The 21111-nt window shown below is 40.9% G+C and overlaps 1 long non-coding RNA gene across 1 annotated transcript in view; it reads right to left on the bottom strand.

Moving 5' to 3' along the window:
• LOC134550211 (uncharacterized) overlaps window positions 1–21111 on the bottom strand; it is a 125438-nt gene that overhangs the window by 8833 nt on the left and 95494 nt on the right. Inside the window, exons 3-5 of the long non-coding RNA XR_010080278.1 lie at window positions 20170–20278; window positions 16381–16479; window positions 11183–11373 (exon numbers count right to left, since the gene is read on the bottom strand). This is a non-coding gene — a long non-coding RNA (uncharacterized LOC134550211). The remainder of the gene's footprint in view (window positions 1–11182; window positions 11374–16380; window positions 16480–20169; window positions 20279–21111) is intronic.

Genomic DNA, 21111 nt, shown 5'->3' with positions numbered 1-21111 from the left:
GAGATACAGAGATTGTTATTCATACTTCTTGAGTTATTTTTTCTCTGACACATGTTAAAAATTGTGATGAGTCTTAAAACTGCAAGCTGTCAGCCAAGTGCATTAATTTTCAATGGCTAAAAGATAGATCTAAAATTCAAAGTGGAAATAAATGGAGTCAATTACGCATTGGAAAAAGACATTAAGAAAAGTGGTAAATTTGTCATATCTTTAGTCTCTAAATCATTGTTTAATAATTTCCTAAAAGAGGTGTTGCAATTTAACAAAAACTTGACAGATCACTAATGGAACTATGTGACGGATGTTCCTTGGTCTGTGAAAGCTTAAAAGAAAACAACTTGTTGGCTCCTAAAAGTGTTTCCAAACTCAAATTTAAATGTTCCCAGTGAGCAAAACCTTCTGCCCACCCACATCCCATGGAAGTTCCCAAAACTGCACTGAACTGAAGCTTAAATTGCACGTAGGTCTTCTGCTGGCCCTCTGCGGTAGGGAGCAATGGATCCTGATCCATCAGGGAAGGCAGAGGTCAGGACTGGCAGCTACTAATCGCAAGCACACACGCACCTAGGCAGGCTTTAGTGTGTGCACATGCAAGGCTGCTTCATTACATCACTCTCTGGAAGCACAAAAGGGATATTGCTTTGACTCTGAGTCACCGGGGCAAGCAAAATCTCGACTTTATAAAACGATACCTCTTCCGTACAGGGGAATGTTTTCCATATGCTGTGGGATTAAAAATACAGCACCACATAACAGAGAGTCATTTGGATAGATACATCCTGAGAAAAACCTTCTTTCTATGAAGAGCTATATAAGAAAATTAAAGAGACAGAGACATTTTGTTTACATTTAACCATTAACACCCTGAAATACAGCCTTAACTTCTTTTGGCAACTTCAGGTTGTTCTGATCAGCAATGGAAAAAAAGTAAGGATTTTTAAAGGAATACTCATACTTTTACAACTAAGACCAAAAATAATTATGATTTTGATTAAAGCATCTACTTATCAACAATACACCCCTATACCTCTCCATAATATCATGAAATAATCCATGATATATTTACAGGAGATAAAATATTTGGGTTGAGTGACATGTCATGTCTCAACAAGAATTTTTTCCCTATTGAGAAATGTAAACCTAGTAGGTTTACATTTAGATATTACAGGTAAAACAACTACCTAATTTTTACACTTTGTATTCCTCTGCATCATCCTTTTGCTTCTGAATGTTCCACCATTGCCTCACAAGTCAAAAACCCCACTGTTATTGGCTGCATTCTCCATATGCAATACAGGGTGTAACCACACCATTCCTTAAATTCTAAACTTATTCTCATAAATACACAGTAAAATCTGGATTCCTTAAATCATTCATTTTAGAATTTAAATTGAAGGCTCATAAAGTTCTCTTTATAAATTTGCCAATATGTTTTTGAAAAAAAAAAGATTAAGTTAGAAAGCCCTGTTTTTTTCAGTGGTATTATGAATGCTATTAACATTCTACCCCTGATATCTACCTCAGGAGCATAACAGTTCCTTTAAGTCACTACATCACACCCAGAACTTTTTTCAGAATCATTGTTCCCTAGTATATATCTCACATCATATAAAAATGACCTAATTTCTCTACTGCTAGACATAAAACTTCATCAAATAAAAGCACTTCCTAGGCATTAGTCTCTAGGATATGCCAGATCTGCAGTAGGACTATTAATTAGCATTCATCAGAGAGCAGATTCCTGCAAGACATTCCTGCACACTAAAACCTCCTTGGTCATCCAGAATTCTTTATTTTCCATTTGCTTACAATTTATTTTTTAAAATTCAATGCTAGTCCTATGCCTCTCTTGCCTTACTGCTTCATTATCTTTCCTTTGGAAGAGTTCTGTCCTTCCAGGCATCTCAGGACACCAGGAATAGGTGAATGTCACCAACATATTTTACAGCTCAATAAACTAAGGAACACAGCTGCTTGCTAGGGGGTTTTACACATAAGAAGGTAAAATGAGAGTTAAGGCAGAAAGAGATCTCAGTCATAAAATTGTGAATACAATCCCTGTTTCCAGATTCTTTTTCTCCAAGCCAGTGCAAAAAAAAAAAAAATGGATACAAAATCTGAGGCTAAGCAGCACTCACTTTGCATTAAGATTCAAATATCTGTCCAAACCATAGTATTTCAAATTTGCAGCACAGAAATATTAGACTGACATAATTTGTCTATGTGGACTCAAATTACCCTGTATTCAAGCAGGGTAGAGTTTCTCTGGTCCTGTCTGTTGTTCAACAACGTCATGTTTTGAAAAATTATGCTTCTTCATATATTTTTTAAATAAAGAAAAAAAATTTAAACCAATTACATTTCAAGTCCAAAACTGACAGGAATTGAGAAGGGAGAATACGCTTGTGCAGAGAGAAGCTCATTCATCCTGAGTGATTTTTGTTAATATTGATCACAGTGTTTGTGAATTTGCTAACAGCTTAAAAAACAAATATCATAAAATATTCTAAGTCTCCTAAAACCCTTTAAAAATACTAGGAGACAGGAAAAATCCAGGGCTTAAGAAGACTTCAGTAAAAATGTGGGAAGAAGAGCTAGTCAGCGTCAGTAAGATGATGCTTATTGCCTCCAGCCTCCTCTCCCTCACTGGTGGGGAGGGTTTGGTTACTGAGTGAAAGAAGTAAATATCTGATTTGGTTCATCTCCTGTAGGCTTCATACAAACAGTGAGAAGGGAAACTTGAAGAAGCAGAGCTCTGAGTGAAGCAGGAAGCTTTTCAGGCCACCCTGAGGTGGCTGCAGCTCTCCAAGTGGCTCATGACAGGCATGATTAATGTAAGTGGAGAACTGAAAATCTAAAGCTGTTTATTCAAAAGGACAATACATTAGAGACTTCCTGACTTCTAATGGGTCCTTATCCACTGTAGTGTACCCTCTGGAGCAGTCATTAGGCATTCCTGGAAGAATGTGTCCTGTCATTCCCAGTAGCCTATGGCACGTGTAGGGTCTGCATTTCACCTGCAAGAGAGGGCATGCACAGTGTGCTGAGGAAACCGAAGGGACAGGAGGGGCAAGTGAAATGAGGACATGGCATGTGAAATTTGAGAGCAGTTGTTTGCACATTTACACATTCTGGGGATACATTGCATAAATTAAAAGCAGCCTGTGTGGAAGTTTTCCTCTTCAGCACAAGGCACAAGTGTGACAGTGACTCTAGAAATGTCATCCCAGAGTCAGTGTTTCTATCAGCAGCAGGTGTTTGCTAGTACAGACCTTCTTGAATGCTTATAACTCTCATAAAAGACATACTCCAAGACTCATTTTAGACTGAAGGTAATGCCCAACTAATACACTGGCTCCAAACAGCCTTGAAATTTGGCTAAATGTCAGTTCAGCTCTGAACACCCACTTGCTAAGTCCATATTCTCATTGGAAACTTTTAAGGGCTTCCGTAGGCGTTTGGTGCCCCTGCAGTTGGCATCATTTCAGTGGTTACTGAAAATACAATGAAGGTAATAAGAAATGTTACTGCCTGAAGACCACACAGCTCATACCAGGTGGGCTGTGCAACACAAGAGGATGGTTTCTGAGCAGAGAGCAGAAACTTCATTTCAGCCTTCAGGCTCGTGACTTGAGAGGAGCTGTGATGTGCATATATGCAGTGGACTTAGGGTTTTCAGTCCAAAGCCTAAAGACCGTCCAAGTGTCAGCCAGCAACACCAAGTAGTTCTGTCTGCAGGTCCCTTCCCTGCCTTGAGTGTTTCTTCTTTCCCTAGGCTGCCATTCTTTCAGTTCAGCTCAAAAAGTAATTGCTGGAGCCTCACTGGAAGGACAGGGTGATGAAATTGTTCTTATTGAAAAACAACTCTCTCTGTTGCACACACACAGACACACATTAAAAAAAAAAAAAAAAAAAAAAAAAAAAAAAAAAAAAAAAAGAGAGAGAGACATCAGGTTAACTGGACAACCACTTGCAGACTACAACCAACCAACAGGATAGCAAATGGTGGTGAGGTTAGAGTGGGAACAAATTGTCAAAACTTCCTCTCTACCAGCACTGTCAGCAAAGTCAATACAGTCCTAAATTTAAACTCTACATCTTCTACAGCATGATCTGACTGACACTTAGGAAAGCTGGTTAGCTGGTTCATGCTTAAGTGCCTGAATGAAAGAGACCTTAATCTCTTTCTCTTCTAGTTGTGACTTGGAATAAGGAAAACATTTTAGACAGAAGCATGATTGTTATGTTGATGATGTCCCTTCAACTATTTACAGAAGTAGTGCCAAGATACCACAAGAAAGGCCGAGCATAAAGTATTTCCAGCACATCAAAAAGCAGGAAGCATGGGAAATCTTCCCACTGGAAAAGCCTGATCTCATGGGATTTCCAGCTCAGTTTCTTAACTCTTGCTGTCCCAGCAGCTCAGAAAGTAGATTATATCAATGTGCCTCAAATCTGCAATCTCAGTGATTCATAGTAAAGCTGACAGAGAAATGGTGGAAACCATGAGATTGAGTGAAAGTTTAAGTGAGTCTTTTCACTGGTTGAGCTTAAGGAAAGTCACAGATATAGTTGTTTGATTCAACTGCCAATGTGACTTGCTCTCTCCCAAACTGGGGCTTGGGGTAATGGAATCTTTACAGCTTGATGAGAGTATGCATTTTGCTGTTCTCTGATGGTCTGTGTGCCAGGGGAAGAGGCCAATGCAGGCCTGGATGGGAAGCAAACACAAATGCATATGAAAGTGCCTGTGTTTTGTCCCACAAGCCACATCATATAGGGACTATTTTCATGTGTGCTTTTGGAGTTTCTGGGAAAACTGGCAGTGCTTCAGGGCCATCTATATGGGGTAAAGCAGCCAGTACATCTGCCTTGAGACAAGCCCTGCAACAGGGTTCAACAAAAGAGATGGAGGGCAGCAATTTTCACTTTGCAGGGTTTGCATCAAGATGTCTTAAATCTTCCATTTAAACAGGATATAATAATCTATAGATAGTTTGTAGAAAGAGTATATCAGCTGCTGGGAGTAATGATGTCTCTTAGCAGCTTAGCTGACAGCCTGGTAACCCAGCTACAAGCTCCTGACAGATCAGTTCCCATGGGACCTTGTCTCTCCTAATCTCTGCCTGCCTTGTGGTGGGGAAATCCTGCAGCAGCCTCCTGATCCACTACCTGCCTAGCAGCAAACAGAGACTGCTTCAACCAGCCTAAGAAGTCTCCAAAGCCTTCAAATTCCCCTGGGAACCTTGACCAGCAATACAAGGGACAAGAGCCTTTCTTGTACAAAATATCTTGTATCAAAACAAAATAAAGCAAACAACTTGTCTACTTTAATGGCTGAGTGCTGGTTTTCTCCTTCCACCCTCCAATCTCCAGCTGCAAGGGGACCAAACCCTGCTTGTCATTTCTCTCCATGCTTCAGCAGGAGCTTCCTTAGAAGCCTGTCAGTAATTTCTGGTTTCTGTTTGGCAAAGCAAGAGGGCAATTTGCACTGCCTTAGACATGCAACGAAGTAATTTGTCTGGGGAAATCAGACTCCTACACAGCAGCTCTTTAATTTCAGTTGGATCTTCTAGGGCTGACTTATAAGAAAAGTGAATTTCAGTGTTCTCACACCTCTTTTCTCCTCCTCTTCCTCACTGCAATGGGCTAAGCAACAGCATGGGGAGCAGAGCAGTTGAGCACCTCAAATGCAGGTATTGCCACCAGCAAAGAAGCCAGTGAAATCTTGGGCCATGAATACATGGGAAGATCTTGGGGAAGCATTCCTAGAATAAGGTGTGATGGGAATGAGTTAAGATCTTCCTTTCTACATGATCTCAGCTAATGTGCACAGCGAGAAAAAGAAACCTCTCATACTTGCATATACCTCCCACATTTCTGAACAGCCTGTAAGGTAGATGCCCTTTATTAATATGAAAAAGGCAGTGGTCTGTTTTCATTTCTTCAAATATTCCTCCTGTCACTGCTTTCTGCTGTGGTTGGGCTGCCTTTGGTGTGTTGACCAATCTGAAACATTCACATAAATACTGTCAGGCTTGTATTTTTTTACCTTAGCGTCTGCAGACCCCGCATGGTTTTGCTGCCATAAATCTGCTCATCAGTTCTCAGGCATCTCAAGATGTGTTAAATTTTTTTTAAGTCTTTAACTCACATCATCTACTTGCCTTTGACAAAAGCTCCATCTGACTTGCATCAGAATGGAAAGGAAAAATATTGTATTAATAAAGAAAAAAAAATGTAACCAGAGGTTTTAGCTAATGTTTCAGAATCTCTTCAGGTTATTGCTTCAGCCATCAAAATAATCCCTAGATAGGGTAAACCCTGAGACTGAGATATTTGTTGCATGGACATGGTAAAAAGTAAATTTAACTACATGTATTTAACACCCTAATCAAGTTGCATCTCTTGAAATTAAGATGTGAGCTAGATAATCCATGAACAGCTGAATAAAAGCGTGGCCAAGACGTTTACAGCAAAGGGTTAGTACAAGGTGCAGGCTCGAGCTGCTGAACATCTGAGGTGATTAAAGGTGTGTGTGGAGAGGGAAGCCATCTCCAGATTACATCATTTTACAGACCTGTTTAGGAGCAATGAGAGAATGAGTTACACAAGTTACAAGGTGAGGGGATGGGCAACACAGGAGCAGGATTTGGGAATGCAGGGAATAATGCAGGCTCTCTTAACCTGGAGCACAGCAAAGGCATACTGCTGTGCCCTTAGACACAGCCCCTTCAAGAGGCGGTGTAAACTGGTGTTCTCCAGAGCAAAGGCAGGGCTAATCATCTTTCAGCCTGACTCAGTCTCCCTGCGGACTCAGCTGCTGAAAGACAGTTTATTGAATGGCTGTAATGTCACCAAGTATCTCAGCCCCAAGGCTGAATGGGTTTAAAATAAACTGAAGCAAGCCGTTCTTAAATCAAACTAAGCATTCACACCACATTAAAATTTGTTTGAAGTTAAGTGTGTCAGAAAAGACCCATGTTTTCAGCAAACAAAGAAGCCCTGTAAGAATACCATAGATTTTTTGCTGTGCATTGAGTAGTATGGTACTCAAGGCATTGCATTGGTGCAAGCATGTGCATGCTGATAAGCATGTAGAAAGGTTTGTGTACTAACATTTTTATATCAACGTTGGATACTTGCCCTAATTTTTGCCCTGCTGAGGATTATTTTAATTATTATGGAGACAGTCTTAATTAAAGCACATGCAGGGCAAAACAGACTAAGCCAAGAAAATGTTCCTTCACTGCCTGATAGAGAACTTCTACCACAACACACTCTGGTGAAAGAGGGCACATTGGAAACGTTATCCTGTATCCAAATATGTATCCAAACTCTTCTCAGAGAAGAGCATAGTCATGAGAATATAACTCTAGAATAGTTGTGTGACCTTAATATTCACAGAGATACAGCTGGGCATAACCATCATAATTTCAGCAGAAATTTTCAAGCCATTCAAGGCAGGTTTTTTGCTGAGAAACTGAGGGCACAGCACAAACCATTATTAGGTCTTGTTGAATGCTAATGCATGTTTCCAAGAATAAAAAGTGACCAGAAAGTCTGGAAAGAAAGTATTGGTAGCGACAACATAAAACACATAGCACAAAAATGCCTTTGATGCAAGGGACAGAAGGTTAAATCAATCTCAGTTAGAAAAGGAATGAGAGGTACCACAGGCATTTGGGGAAAGTAGAAATCTTAAGAAATCATCAAATCACAGGACTGGGGTGTGTTACTTGATTCCTTGAATACTTGTCAGGATCCTTTTCCATTTCTGAAGCAGCATAAAGGAAGAGACAGATAAGATGATGCCAGTGTCCGTAATTAAGTGAGGACTCAGTCATACTCAGAAACAAATGCATGCTTCATCCTTTTAAAGGTGAGCTCAATAGCACCTGAGCCACCTGAGTAGTGCCAAAACGCTGTAATAACAAATCCCTCAGTACTTTACATACATATAAAATAGACCCTATATGCATGCGTGTGTGCACCTGTGTAACACTCTGTGTTACAGAGGCAGGGAGTTTTACCAGGGTTTTCCAGGCATATGCAGCAAAATATGGAAATGGTGAACTGTCTTCTTGGAAAAAAACAGCTACACTCACTACATTCAGTGAGGATTACCCAATTATTCCATTATTACTTTTGCCTATCCAGAGCAGAAGATTACTTAAGTGTAATTAAGTAAATGTCTAAAAGACACTTTGAGACTGAAGAGCCTCTCTCGTTGCTTCAGTTCTACACAGTGCTCCTTGTTAATAAAATAACAGTGAATAAATGAGTAAATATAAGCAGCAAGATTTCCCCTCTTGTCTTTATTTATAACTTTATTTAAATATAGCTATTTATTTTGATGAAAATACTGCCATCCTATCTCTCCTGCTTCAGCAACAGTTCTTGTTATTTAAACATTAACAGGACGGAACCTCCTGGCTCCCAATTAAGCTGTCAGAGTAGTTAAGCTATGGATTTTCTATGTCTAGCAGTACTATGAAAACCACAGAAACACTCTCCCCAGCAAAAGATAAGGGAGGAAATGTGCTTCAAATATATGGTGGGCATGTCAGCAACTTTTATGATGGCATCAGAGAGAGCAAAGATGCAGCTTACCCTACCAGCATGTTACTTCACAGCCAGTGAAATGCAGGAGTTGGTTTAGAGCACACAAAGAGGTTTAAGAGAAGGTCCTGAAAAGACTCAAACCTCTGGGAGCCGGGTTCATAGGCTAGAAAAATAGGGCTGGCTCCTTGTTTACAGGGTGCACACAGCTGTGGAGGAGGGAGCAAAGCAGTTGTCTGTGTTTTTTAGACAGACCAGGGCTACTCAGACTTGGCCAACACATCAGATTCAACTGCTCTTTCCCTTGAGCCCAGAAATAATAATGGTCTGTTTCCCTTTTTTTAATGTCCTTTCAACCATGCTGCTATTTTTATGCTTCACTTGCTGGCACATGGATCAATCACTGTAGGACCTGATTTACAACCTGTATTCCAGACACTGCTTCTAGCAAGGGGGGGAGAGGGACAAGTATGTTTAAACACTCATTGTGCAGTGTCTGGATTTGGCTCCAGGAGATATTTGGAAATATAAGGCGAAGGAAAGAGGCTGGATCCTCTATCATTTATACTAATTAACTTCTGAGCAGTGAATCAGCTTGACTGTTTCCATAGAGTGAACCCAAGACTTTCAGCCCTTGTCAGTGAGTTCCTCCTTAAAAGGCTGTTTTGTTTCCCAGAATGTATAGCACAATCCCCCAGCTCATTATGGATGGCTTTTCTAGATTAAAAGGAAAAAAGGATTGTTTTGTTGGAGAAAACTAAACAAATCTGACATCCCACACCATTTATTGACCCCATCTGAGAAGCCTTTAGCTTAAAGCCAACACATGACCTTCATCTCCCTTGACACATGGGACACAAGAAATAATACTTGTTTTGATGACTGAGAACTGATTTTAGGTGTTTCCACATAAATCCCTTTGCTGTTAGAGTCCATTTAAGAGAAGATATAGAAGATAGACTTTTCCCTAAGGAGTAAAGAGTGGCAGAGACAATTTGTGATGAACTGACTGCAGCTCCCACTCCCAACCCCCATGTGTCACCTGGGGAGGAGGGATAGAAAATTGGTAATGAATTTGAGCCTGAGAAGAAGAGAGAGGTGTGGTGAAGGTGTTCTAAGATTTTTTTTATTATTTCTCATTATCCTACCCTGATCTCATACCTAATAAATTAATTTCCCCCAAGTCAAACCTGTTTTGCCTATGACAGTTACTTGCTGAGTGCTTTCTCCCTGTTCCTATCTCAACCCATGAGCTTTTAGCTATATTCTCTCCCTTGCCCAGCTGAGTTGGGGAGCAGCTTTTGTGGGCACCCACCATCTAGCCAGAGGGGACCTGCCACACCAACCTAAAATTCATTTAAACACGTGTGAATTTTTATATTCTCTTCAGCACATTTTGGCCTGGATTTAGGAAGCAGTGATGGACTACACAACTGACAGCACACAGCTGATGTACCCTCCTTTTGGCCTCTGGATGCTTGGAGGACTGTGAGCCATTGCACAGATATACCAATCCCAGCATACATATGTACTCTTCAGCATATGTAAATACGTTCCAGTCAGTGTTAATACTGTGAGGAGTTTTACCTACAAGAAATCAAGACAGCGACTATAATCCTAAACAATCTCTAGTAATCCTAAATGAAATCAAACCAACCTTTCTTAAGGTTTGTTTCTGCTTCATCAGGTTTTGCAGTAACATTTGAAGTTAAAGTCAAGTTGACAACCATTGCTTTGCACCTTATTCCATAGGATTTTTTTTTTTTTTTTTTTTTTTTTTTTTTTTTTTTTTTTTTTTTTTTTGGCATTGAATCATCACAGGAAAGGCCAGATTTGCAAGGAGCCTTCAGGTACCTGGTTTCCACTCAGTGGGAGTTTAGCAGGGCTTTTGTGGATGTGATAATCACTGTTTTGGACTACAAAAACACCTTTTCACACATTAGCCAGGCAGGGATTTGACTTGCAAATTCTAAACCTGGATTTACAGTGTTTACAAGCCTCCCTATCAGATCTGCTGCTGAGGGCCCGCCAGCCCCTTAAACATCAGTGTCCTTATCAGCTTTCAGAGCTCATGACATGGTGCAGGAACAAAGGGCATCTCTTTGATCCCAGGAAGGACAAGAGGCTGACCAAAAAACTCTCAAGTATCATATCCCAAAGTGTGAGAAAGGTTCCTGCGTGGCATGGCAGCTAGCAGTGTAACAAAAGAGCCACCCTGTGTTGCACATTGCTCTTCATCAATTCTCCCTCCCCATATGGCCTCACCTACAACTCTCTCAGTCAAGAGAAAGAAAGATGCTCCACATGTCTGTGCCGACACGCATTGCGCAGCTGAGAGGCCACTCACAGTGCAAGCAGAGAACAAAATAAAAATGAAACTTCACTGTAGTCTGTCAAGTCTCTCACTACCAGCACTTTGTCTTAGCTAAACATCAAAAACAAATATAACAAAAATTATTGTTCCAGGCTAGAATGCAACCAATCTGTAACACTGCTCCTTCAAGCAGAATAGGCCCTGGTTACCACCCATGGGAACACCTCTGCAATGGGTCAACCAGCAAAAACCTCTCTATGTTCCCCCTACTCCCTTGAAGAAACAACGTGAGAAAAATGGTCTTACCATATTTTCTTCTGGCTCTTCTGCTGCAGAGGCTGATAGAGCATGGAAGAAAATGCTGCAAGGCGTGGATAGTTCATTCAGTCTCTTGGCTCCAACCATGCCCGGAAGGGGAAAGCTCTGAGCCTTTACAGAGAGAGTTTTTTATGGTCCCATGAGCTGTACATACCCATGGCAAGACAATGAAGTTGCTCCTGGAAAGATATGTAAAGATAAGATAGCAAGAGTCAGACTTGGTAATATTTAGTTTGGGTCTAGTCCTCGCAGAAACAGAGAAAGTGAGCAAAGAATCTCCTCTGTCACAGAGAAGCACAAACCAAATGCCTCCCTATAGGGCAAACAGAGGTTCAGAGGAGACATTTGAGTGGTGGAACTGCATGGCCACTTTGGTCCCCACACAGCCAAAAATTGGTTAGAGGGAGCAACATCCTCCTCAACTCTGAATGGTTTTATGGATGTGTGAGAGACTTTTGGGGTACTGGAAGCAGAATGGCTACAAAGCAGAATGACTTGACCCTTTTATTGCTGTGATTAGACTAATTCCAGTAACAAATCTGCCCTCACACACTGCCACATTGTGCTACTGTGATCTGTACATATCCTTGCCAAAAATGCTGAGGCTGCTGCTGGGAACTCTAAGAGGAATTTTGCTTCCTTTGTTCTTGTCTTGATGAGCTCCATGGAAAATAATGTGGTTGTAAGTTGTTTCCAGTGCTGACCTGGGTCTAGCAAGTGGTCTTCAGCCCTGAGCATTTACAGCTATTTTGAACAGCTTTACATAGGATTCTTGGCAGGTGCCAACATTTCTGGAACATAAAAGTGACATTTGAAGTATTGACAAAAGATTGGTATGTTTTACTGAGACACAGATCTGGGAATGGATTGTTTCAGGTGTGAGAATGAAGTCAGTTCCAGTTTTTAAAAATCATGAAAATCAAGGAAGAAAGCAAGGAAACTGGAGGAGCAAAATCTGGGTGACACAAAAGGTATCAGTTGTTTCCAAATTTCTGGGAGTTCACATTTCTAGATACCTGATAAAAATCAGAAGGAAAAAAAATTGGTGTTTCTGGAAAAGAAATCTGGTTTTGCACCCATGTGATTCTCTCTGTACTCCTTCCCTTTTGGTGTTCCTTCTGCAGATCCTCAGATCTACAGGAGTCCAAGCATGGGGACCCAGCCACAACTGACACCAGGCTGCCTCCACCACACTTACCCAGAGTGACCCAAAAACAGAGCTGATCTTAGAGCAAGGGAGAAATTTGGCTCTGAGAGGAGAGAATCCACCCAGGAATAGTCCCAGCAAGGGCCCCAACGCTCAGGTCTCTGGGGAGAGAAGTCCTCTCCCATACATGGGGACTATGGGGCCTGTCAGACCACAGAAAGTCTCTGGCAGCACATTGAGAAGGGGGGAAAATTTTCACTGAAGTATGGTCCTGGCCACAGTTACTTCACTCTTGAGTGAGGTTAATACTATTTTTTGTTATTGTTTTAGGAGGCTCTGTTCCATTAGAAGTGGGAAGTCAGTGTATACAAACACTCATGTAGTAGAAAAATCAATATACAGCCTTCTCTATTATAATAATAAAAACAATGAAAAATACTTTTGAAATCTTGTGCTGCAAGAGTAAGAATAAATAGTGCTATAGTGAGAGAGTTCCTGTTTCTAATTAGACTTGGACAACATGCCTCATTGGGCAATGAGGCCATTGTCTTCTCCTCAGAGGTAGAAACGCTATGCTTCTCAAGTGGTTTTAAGCTGATGCAGCAGTGATAAGGTTGAAACAGGGACATGTGTGTCCCCAGCATTGCTGCCCTGAAGGCAGAAATTTTCTTAATAATACCCTTGCCCAGAAACAGACTCACAAATTTCACAGCTGTTGAGCACAAAACGGAACATGCTTTTTTGTTTGTGTTTATGCAAAGGTATTTAGAGATTGCCAGAAAGTTATGGGACTCTGGTCAAGAAAGACTTTGGCCATCAAAGCGGCAATTAGAGCTGATCATGAGATTTCTGACAGCACATCATTGCACTGGAAAACACTGATCTGTGAGAGCCAGCAAATTTCATGTTAAAACATAAAACATTTCAATTAACCAACATACAACCACACATAGTTTTCCACTGGAAAACTACCTGGCTTCCTGCCAGTGAACCTGGTGGTCTGGTTGGGACACAGGGAGCGCAGGCTTGCTGCCTGCAAGCAGAGAGTCTGGTAGTGCTGGGAGACCTGGCTGAAGTCAGCATTCCCAAAGTACAGGCTCCCATCCCCAGCCTTGGCTCATCGTGCTGCTCCTTAAGAACCAGCAGCAAGGCTGGAAAGAAGCACGTCCTGGGGAGAGTATTTTATTTTGGAAATAGCATGCGTCATTGTTTCCTATTCCTATTTTTTCCCTATAAAGTTCTCTTTTGTGGGTAATTTCGAAATAACTGGGTTCATTCCAAATCAGAACAAAACCAAATGTCAGAATTTCCCACGAACCAGGAATTTGACAATTTGGCCAGTCTTTCTGGCAATAATCCAGCAAATTTTCAATAAAATTGGATGTGCTGCTTGATGGCAAGGAGCAGTTGGATTTTCTATAGAACTCTGAGTGCTTCTCAAAGAACTTTCCTATTAGACGTAAACTGTGATGTTGCTTTCAGCTGCCAGTAGGTGAAGGTACAAGCAGTAGCTGGACCAGGGCTCTTCTCTAAAGGGACCTTAGCAAGTACTGCTTGCTCCTGTTGAGTCCTACCCTGCCCTGCCTTCAACACAGTGAGAGAGTGGGGGAAAAGACACATGCCAGGCTCCCAATATCTTATTAAGCAATATTATAAAATGACAAGTTCTCAGAATAAAACAGGCACATGCAGAGCATGTATACTCTGATGAGAAAGAGGGTGATTTGTGTTAAGTGTCCTTCACTTACTGTTTTTTTACAGACCTTATGAAGTGATAGAGGTTTGGGAGGGAGAACACAAACCGTCAGCAGTTTAACTCATGACCATTGAGAAATGAGTTGGCAGCAGTTACTTCCCTTTATATCAAGCAAATGTGGTTTCAAAACCCATCCTGACCGGATCTAGAATCTTCAGTGCTTTTTATATCCACACAGCACTGGACAAGGTGATACAACAGAGATCTGAGCATGGCTCAGAGTTCCCAGAGGAAAGGCCAAGCTCCAGGTCTGAAATGGGTTGTTCAGAGAGCTTGTGATTTTCTAAACCAGTATCACTGCCAAGGACTCTACCCTGCCCTGCCCTGCCCAGCCCTGGTTAAGATCCCACTGACAGCAACAGGGATGCTACACTGCATTTCACGTGCACACAGACACTCCCAAAGCTGCTAATGGAGATGTCTCTGCAAGGAAGAGGGGCTCAGTCTGAGGTGAACTTGATTTCCAAAGAGCTCCACCATGGCCAGCACAGGGAAGGTCAGCAGCTGAAGTGAAACAGCTTCATGTTGATACCTGAAACTGTGAGCTGTGGACTATGTTAGGTGGAAACCAAACCAGTTTAGAGTCTTCTTTGGATGTGAGAATTGTGTGGTCATTATTTACTCACACGTGTTTAGGACAGACTATTCCTGTATTTCAGCACTTCCCAGGACAAGTCAATTAGAAATTATACCAATTTAAGAGATGATAGAGAAAAAAGAACAAGAAACAAGTACCAGGATAGAGAACCCAATGATGTCTTTGCAGCAAGATAACTTGCTTTTAAATCAATGTAAGACTCAGTCTAAAGAAAAATAGATTAAAAAAAGTTTACCGTGATTTTGCTTACAACCACTTCACTCCAGTGAAGTCATGAGGGTTACACTAGCAGCTAATGAGGACTACACAGGATTTCTGCTTCAGAGGCAACTGAAGCCAGCTGAGCTGATACGTAAACTTCCTTTGGTAGATGGCCTGCAAGGACCGGAAATTATTGGTGTCTATCCAAAACTCTACTGTCATCAAAGCATGAAGAAAGCATTACAGCCTCTATGTGACTGTGCTGGAGCAATCACTAAGGCCTTCTGTATGTTTGCTTCAAAATACCTCAGGGTTTACCGTGGATACTGCAACAAAAGAATACCTGCTACCCTGCTTTATTTTGTCCCCAGAGAAGTCATTCTTGAGCAGCAAGGACATTGCACAGAGCAATGTGCTCCTGGGGCTGGCCTCCAAGATGTGCTCTCCAGAGCAAGGATGACAGGGGAGAAAGTCCCTAAAGCCATGCTTTTTGGGAGACAGTAGGTGAGAAAGGAGACCTATTGTTACATCTCTGTGAGACAGGCAGATGCTTGGGGCTACTTTCTTTTTCACTTACTACACCCTTACAGAGATAAAAAAGGAGAGTGCTTTCTGCTCCACAGCTATCCCTTTCCTAAAATCCAAATAAAGGAAAGATGCTCTGTTTCCTAGATGAACCCCTGAAAATTTATCACTCCATGGTCTGAAAGGCAAAACTGGACCTGCTAATCTTTCTAGCTTGTTGACCTCCAAACTCTGGTTTGAATCCCAGTTCATGGCTGGGATTCTGCAAGTCACAGGCAGGCAACAGGAAGAAAGGTTGATGTCTGTGCATCTCTGCCATTCTCTTCTGTCTCACCACACAAGCAGCCTACCATTATGAGCTTTATTCAAGTTTGGGGAGTTTATAAATCATTTATGACCGTCTTTCAAACCGCAAGCAAGTAAAGATTCTGCCAGCTGGTAAATGCCCTGGCAAAAACAAAAGACATCTGAAGAAAAGCAGCTCGCAGATAAATAATACGTATGGGAAAACATTAGCTACCAATTTCTAGTTTTAAGCCTGGAAATCAAAAAGGCTTTGAAAAAAATTTTCCAATCACTGGCAGCAAGTCCCAGTCATGCAGTGCTAGGACAGTTGAGATGCACTTTGCAACAGCCTGGCAGGGGATTCATCTGAGGGTGGCCATCTGTGTGGGTGTTGTACACAAGGTTTGTATTTCACTCTCCTCTATTAATAAGGTTAATAAGTAGAACCATGTGCTGTGCTTGTGTGTGACACGCTAGGCACATTAAATGCAATGCAGAATCTAACAGTCCATGCTTTAGAAGAGTTTAAAAAAAAATTGTCCACGAAGGTAGCTTTCCTGAGGCAAACAAAAAATAAGCTGAGGCCAGCAGATCAACTGAAATTCCTCCATTTTTCTGCTCATGCCCTCAAGCTAGTAACATGAACCTCAACCAACAAGATGTCAAACATTCACCTTTATCATTGATGCAGCTGATTGGTGTCAGATGATGGCATCGGTTTCGTCAAAGTAACAGCCATGGAGCCTGGTACCTGTTACTGCTGATTGGGAAAGCTGCACAAAGGAGATCAAAAAGACAGTGGAAAAAAAGAGAATTTGAAAAGGAGAAAAAATCCAAAAATGTCACCTCTCCTCTGTCCCAATTCACAGTTCTGGCACAATGAACAAACAAAAAGAAGTACAATACAGGTCAATAAGTAAACAGCCTCCACAATTCAGCCTTGCTATAAACCTTCAATTTACATCTTGAGCTTCTGTTATAAAAGGGGTCCTAAACACACATTGGGATCTACTAAATCACAATTTAAATGGTAATTTGGTCCCCTCCATAGAATAAGCTGGATCAGATTTGCTATACCGAGTTTCTTCCAGCAAGAGAGTTTCTGTGTTGTGCATATGACTTTCTGTTGCTGTGCCAGACTAATCTCCAAAGCAGACCATCTGCAATTTCAGATGCATTCCCAGAAATCTATCCTATATTCCTTATTTTCAATGGCTTCTGCTGTTGGTGGCAGAGGTCCTTTGTTCCCCTGAAATTTGTGCCATGCTCTTTCCTGATGCATGGGTTCATCTTTACAAAGGCCTGATGATTCCATATTAAAAATTAAAAAGGTTTTATCAGATCAGTATGGGTCCCAGCAGTGGTACGTGATTTTTCTTACAGCTGCAGCTGTGGATGGTTGTTTTACAGGTCATTTGGCATACGTCACACAATTTTATGGGCTTTCAAAAGCATTTTCAAGGGAAAGAAAAAGTGCAGACCTTTTCTGTAGGTACCTTTCCAGTGAGCTTTGTCCTCCCTGTTTCTACCTCTGAGCTGCCATAGACCTAATGACTTTCCATGGGTGAAGTTATTACTTCTAAAAAGAGGCAGCGTTCCAGTGCTACCATGTGCAACAGGTTGATTACAGCCTATGGGATGCATAAATCAAAATGACATGGGTTAGTGTTGGAAGGCTGGTTGCCCTAATGTCAAGTCAAATCTCTGGGTAGCATTAAAGCAATTCCTTATTAAAGAATTTTGTAAATTTATATGATGTACCCAAAGAGAGAAATGCATTAGACAAACCTCCAAGGGGAAGAAGTAAGGAGTGAAAAAACAACCTTGGAAGCAGAAAATTTAACCTTGACTACTAAGACTGAAGTGACTTTTACCCAACTTGCTGTGTGCAGGGAGCATTTCAGGACAGTTTCATTGTGCATGTGAGAGTATTCAGTTACAATTTTATCTCTTTGAGCTGTGATGGTGTTGATTTGGCAAGCAGTGGGGCCTTGTTATTCCAGCTGGGTAACTTTTAATAACAATAGGAATCTGTGCTATTTGTCAGATACTTGAATTGACTAGTATTTCTTATTTTAAGGTATTAATGTATAAACAAATTTGGAAAGAGGATTTTGCAGAATCAAGGAACGGGAGACACAATACTAACTGCAAATATTTTGTAAATGCACAGTTGGCAGAGTTTCCCATTATCTTTTTACTTTATTGTTTTCACACAAAATAGTCTAAGCAAGCAGCTAAGCTCAGTACTTCTCTTCAATCCCTTCAGTACAACCCATCCAATTGCACAAATATCGATGCTTCAGACATATGATTCTTTACTTTTTCATCTTTTGTCTTTTTTACAGGCGTAAGTTCAATATTTTCAGATTTCTGCCCAAAATAGTAGCCCTAACCTACATGAAGAACCTTCCTGCAGTTCACAGTGCTTGTGGCTGTTTTCTTGTTGTAAAGGGTAGGTTTTAATTTCTTATATCAGAACAGATTATGCCCTCAGGTGACTCTCTATACTGAAATGTTTATGGAGGGCTGATATTTTAGGACTGTGTGCAGGGGACACTTCAGAGTCTCAACAATGCTGTGTCCACAGTAATCCTCAGTTCAGGGTAGTCACACCACAGAGAAAAATTTCTGGGTCATTTACTGTAAATTTTGACTTAAGTAATCTGAGAAGTACCAGAACTGAATCCTGTACCCATGGGTAAGCACCAGGTTAATCTACAAGGGAAACCTACACCTTATGAAGAGCTTTAGTTTTATTTTCTTCCCAAAACAACACTGTCAAGGTGAAACATTAGACCACCACAAGGAGCAGAGTGGGACTATTGTAAATCTTTCCTGAAAACACCGTTCTAAACAAGTGTTTCATTTACATTTCTGGACATGCATTGTTAACATTTTGGGAAACAGTCCAAAGGGCAAGTTTGGAGTCAGCAACATTTTTTTTAAAAGGATATTTCAAGGAGTAATCTCATTTACTGGTATGAGCATTCCTACTGAAAAATCCACTGTGTGAGTTACCCCCCTCCTACCAGGAAACACAATGCAACCTGTGAGTTTAGGAAATCTGCCCAGCATAATTTGAAAATCAGATACCAAATGAGGAGCTGCTCATGAATAAAACTCCACGGAGGAGTATTATTTCTTGATTCTTAAGAGGCAAATCAACTAACCCCTCACAAAACCCCAGAGGTGTTTGAGCATACTGATGGATCACATCAAACTATCTGAGACTTTTCTTTTTAGACCTTTATCTGTCATATCCTCTTTGTTCCCTGCCTCCAAATTTCACCCTCAGACTTTTATTTGCAATGCTTTGAGTTCAACTTGTTGTTTTATCACTTTTATATTGAGATGTGAGCAGGGAAGAAATGGCCAAGCTACTAAAATGTCCTTAACATCGATGTGGAAATTGATAATTCAATTCACTTAATGAAAGTTATGACCCTTTTGTCACAATAATGATTCAGGCTCGCAATCCTGGTTCTTCCACAGTGTCAAATGCACGCTGAACCAACTTGGTTGAGACACTAGCAATGTAAGTTTCTGTGCAACAAGCTGACTTACAATTAAACAATTATGCCAGTTTGCACATGCTTCTTCCCTGGTCTTTCAAAACAGGCTTCTGAAATCTGAAAATTATTAATTCAGGCAGATACATCACATCCACTGTAATGTTCACAATAAAAACTATAAAATAAAAATTCTAGCCTTACAGCTAAAGGGGCTTAGGCTTAGCTCATACAAATTCAGGGGAACAAATGGTAAGAGGTGTTCACAAGCCAGAACTAGACCTAAAATGGTAAATTCAATCATCCAGGGGCTTTCTTCATAAAGAATAAAACAAAAATGCTTTGCCTTTTTCCTCCCAGAGGATTCACTTGAAAGAATTCAGAGATATGTTGTCACAGACAGGGGTCCCCAAGGCAGATTTTCTAGCTCTGTGATGGTTTGATACCTTATTAAAAATTATGCTAAAGCTCCATATCCATTAACAGATATTCACTCCAAAGACACACTCAGAGGTCTAAAGAGGAGAAGCAAGGCCTTATTGGTCTAGGAGAAATGGCCAAGAGGTATTTTTCCCTTTGGATGTGGTGTCTCAGCCATGACGGGGGAATATTTAAATCTTTTTATGCTGAGTTTGCTGTGACTCCTTGTGATGGAAGGTCACAGGAACCTAAGAAGCAGAGGTTTCTTCAGGAGGTTCAGGGTAGGTGGAATTGTTTCTCTTCTGTATCTGAATGAAATTCTTCCAGAAATGTGCAAGTACTGGAATATTCTCTTTATTTTCATTGCAAAGTCATTACTTTACTTACAATATGGTTCCAAAAGCCTTTAGGGTCTTTCAGCCCCTCTGCTCACCAGTTAATGGCTGGCAATGTTTAAGCTGATATTTGCTTATTCTGCACATGATTTCTCCAAAATCTTCCCACTGGAGGAGGCTGTTGCTGTGAACTCACCTCAGCCACCCTCAGCCACAGTTCAAAAATGGAGAAAAGGAGCAATAAAAGTCTGATGTGCTGCTTCCACTTAGTCAAACAAAGACTTCAGACAAATGAAGGCGTGTTTCTAAAAAAAAAAAAAAGGGAATATGTAAATAGGTGTTGCAGTTCAGGCAGCATTGGCAAGTCCAATTTACCTAATTTGGGCCCTGAGAAAAAAAGACAGAAAGAACTGAAGAATTTAACTGCAAAAAGTAACAGGTGCCACCTGGAGATATAGTCCTCAGTGATTTGCAGTTTCAGTTCTGATAAGAAATTCTTACCCCTCAAAAAGTACTCTTAGTCTGTAAAAAACCCAATTATTATACTCCCTTACAGAACAACCACTTCCAATAAAAATCATGTATATTTGGGATGACTTCCTTGATACAAAGAATTGAAGCTCTCTTTGTCCTTGTGTGTGGACACTTCAGAGGACTGTGGTCACAGTGGGAAGACACTATGAGCCTCTCTGCTCTGACCAGAGCTCCCATATACTGGTTGAAATGTAACTGTTTCCCTGTGTATCCCATCCTCACAAGGCTTCTTTTTTCTTAAATAGTCCAACAGGCCTCTTTCCTCAGAGAAGGTCACAGCAGGATCTCCTTAGCCAGCCATCCAAACATATGGAATTGAAAGTCAGTCACCTTGACTTGTTTTGAAATTTGCCAATGGAGCCAGGGAGAAATAGAGAGAGAGAGGAACGTCTTACACACACAGACACAGACTCCAAGTATGTCTTATTTCCTTGTAATGCATGGGTGAAATCTTATCTGTTATTATAAACAGAGCCTATGGTTGACATTTTAACTCTTCTCGTATACAAATCTCTTTTATCCTTTTCTCATACACAAATTTTCCTCTCTGCATACACACCTAGAACTAACAATTGCCCACATTTTCTTTCATCAAGGAAAAAAC

The sequence above is a fragment of the Prinia subflava genome, chromosome 1 (genome assembly GCF_021018805.1).
Source record: "Prinia subflava isolate CZ2003 ecotype Zambia chromosome 1, Cam_Psub_1.2, whole genome shotgun sequence".
Classification (NCBI taxonomy): Eukaryota; Metazoa; Chordata; class Aves; order Passeriformes; family Cisticolidae; genus Prinia; species Prinia subflava.
The sequence above is the reverse complement of the archived record's forward strand: the minus strand, read 5'-3'. Positions and strand labels throughout refer to the sequence as shown.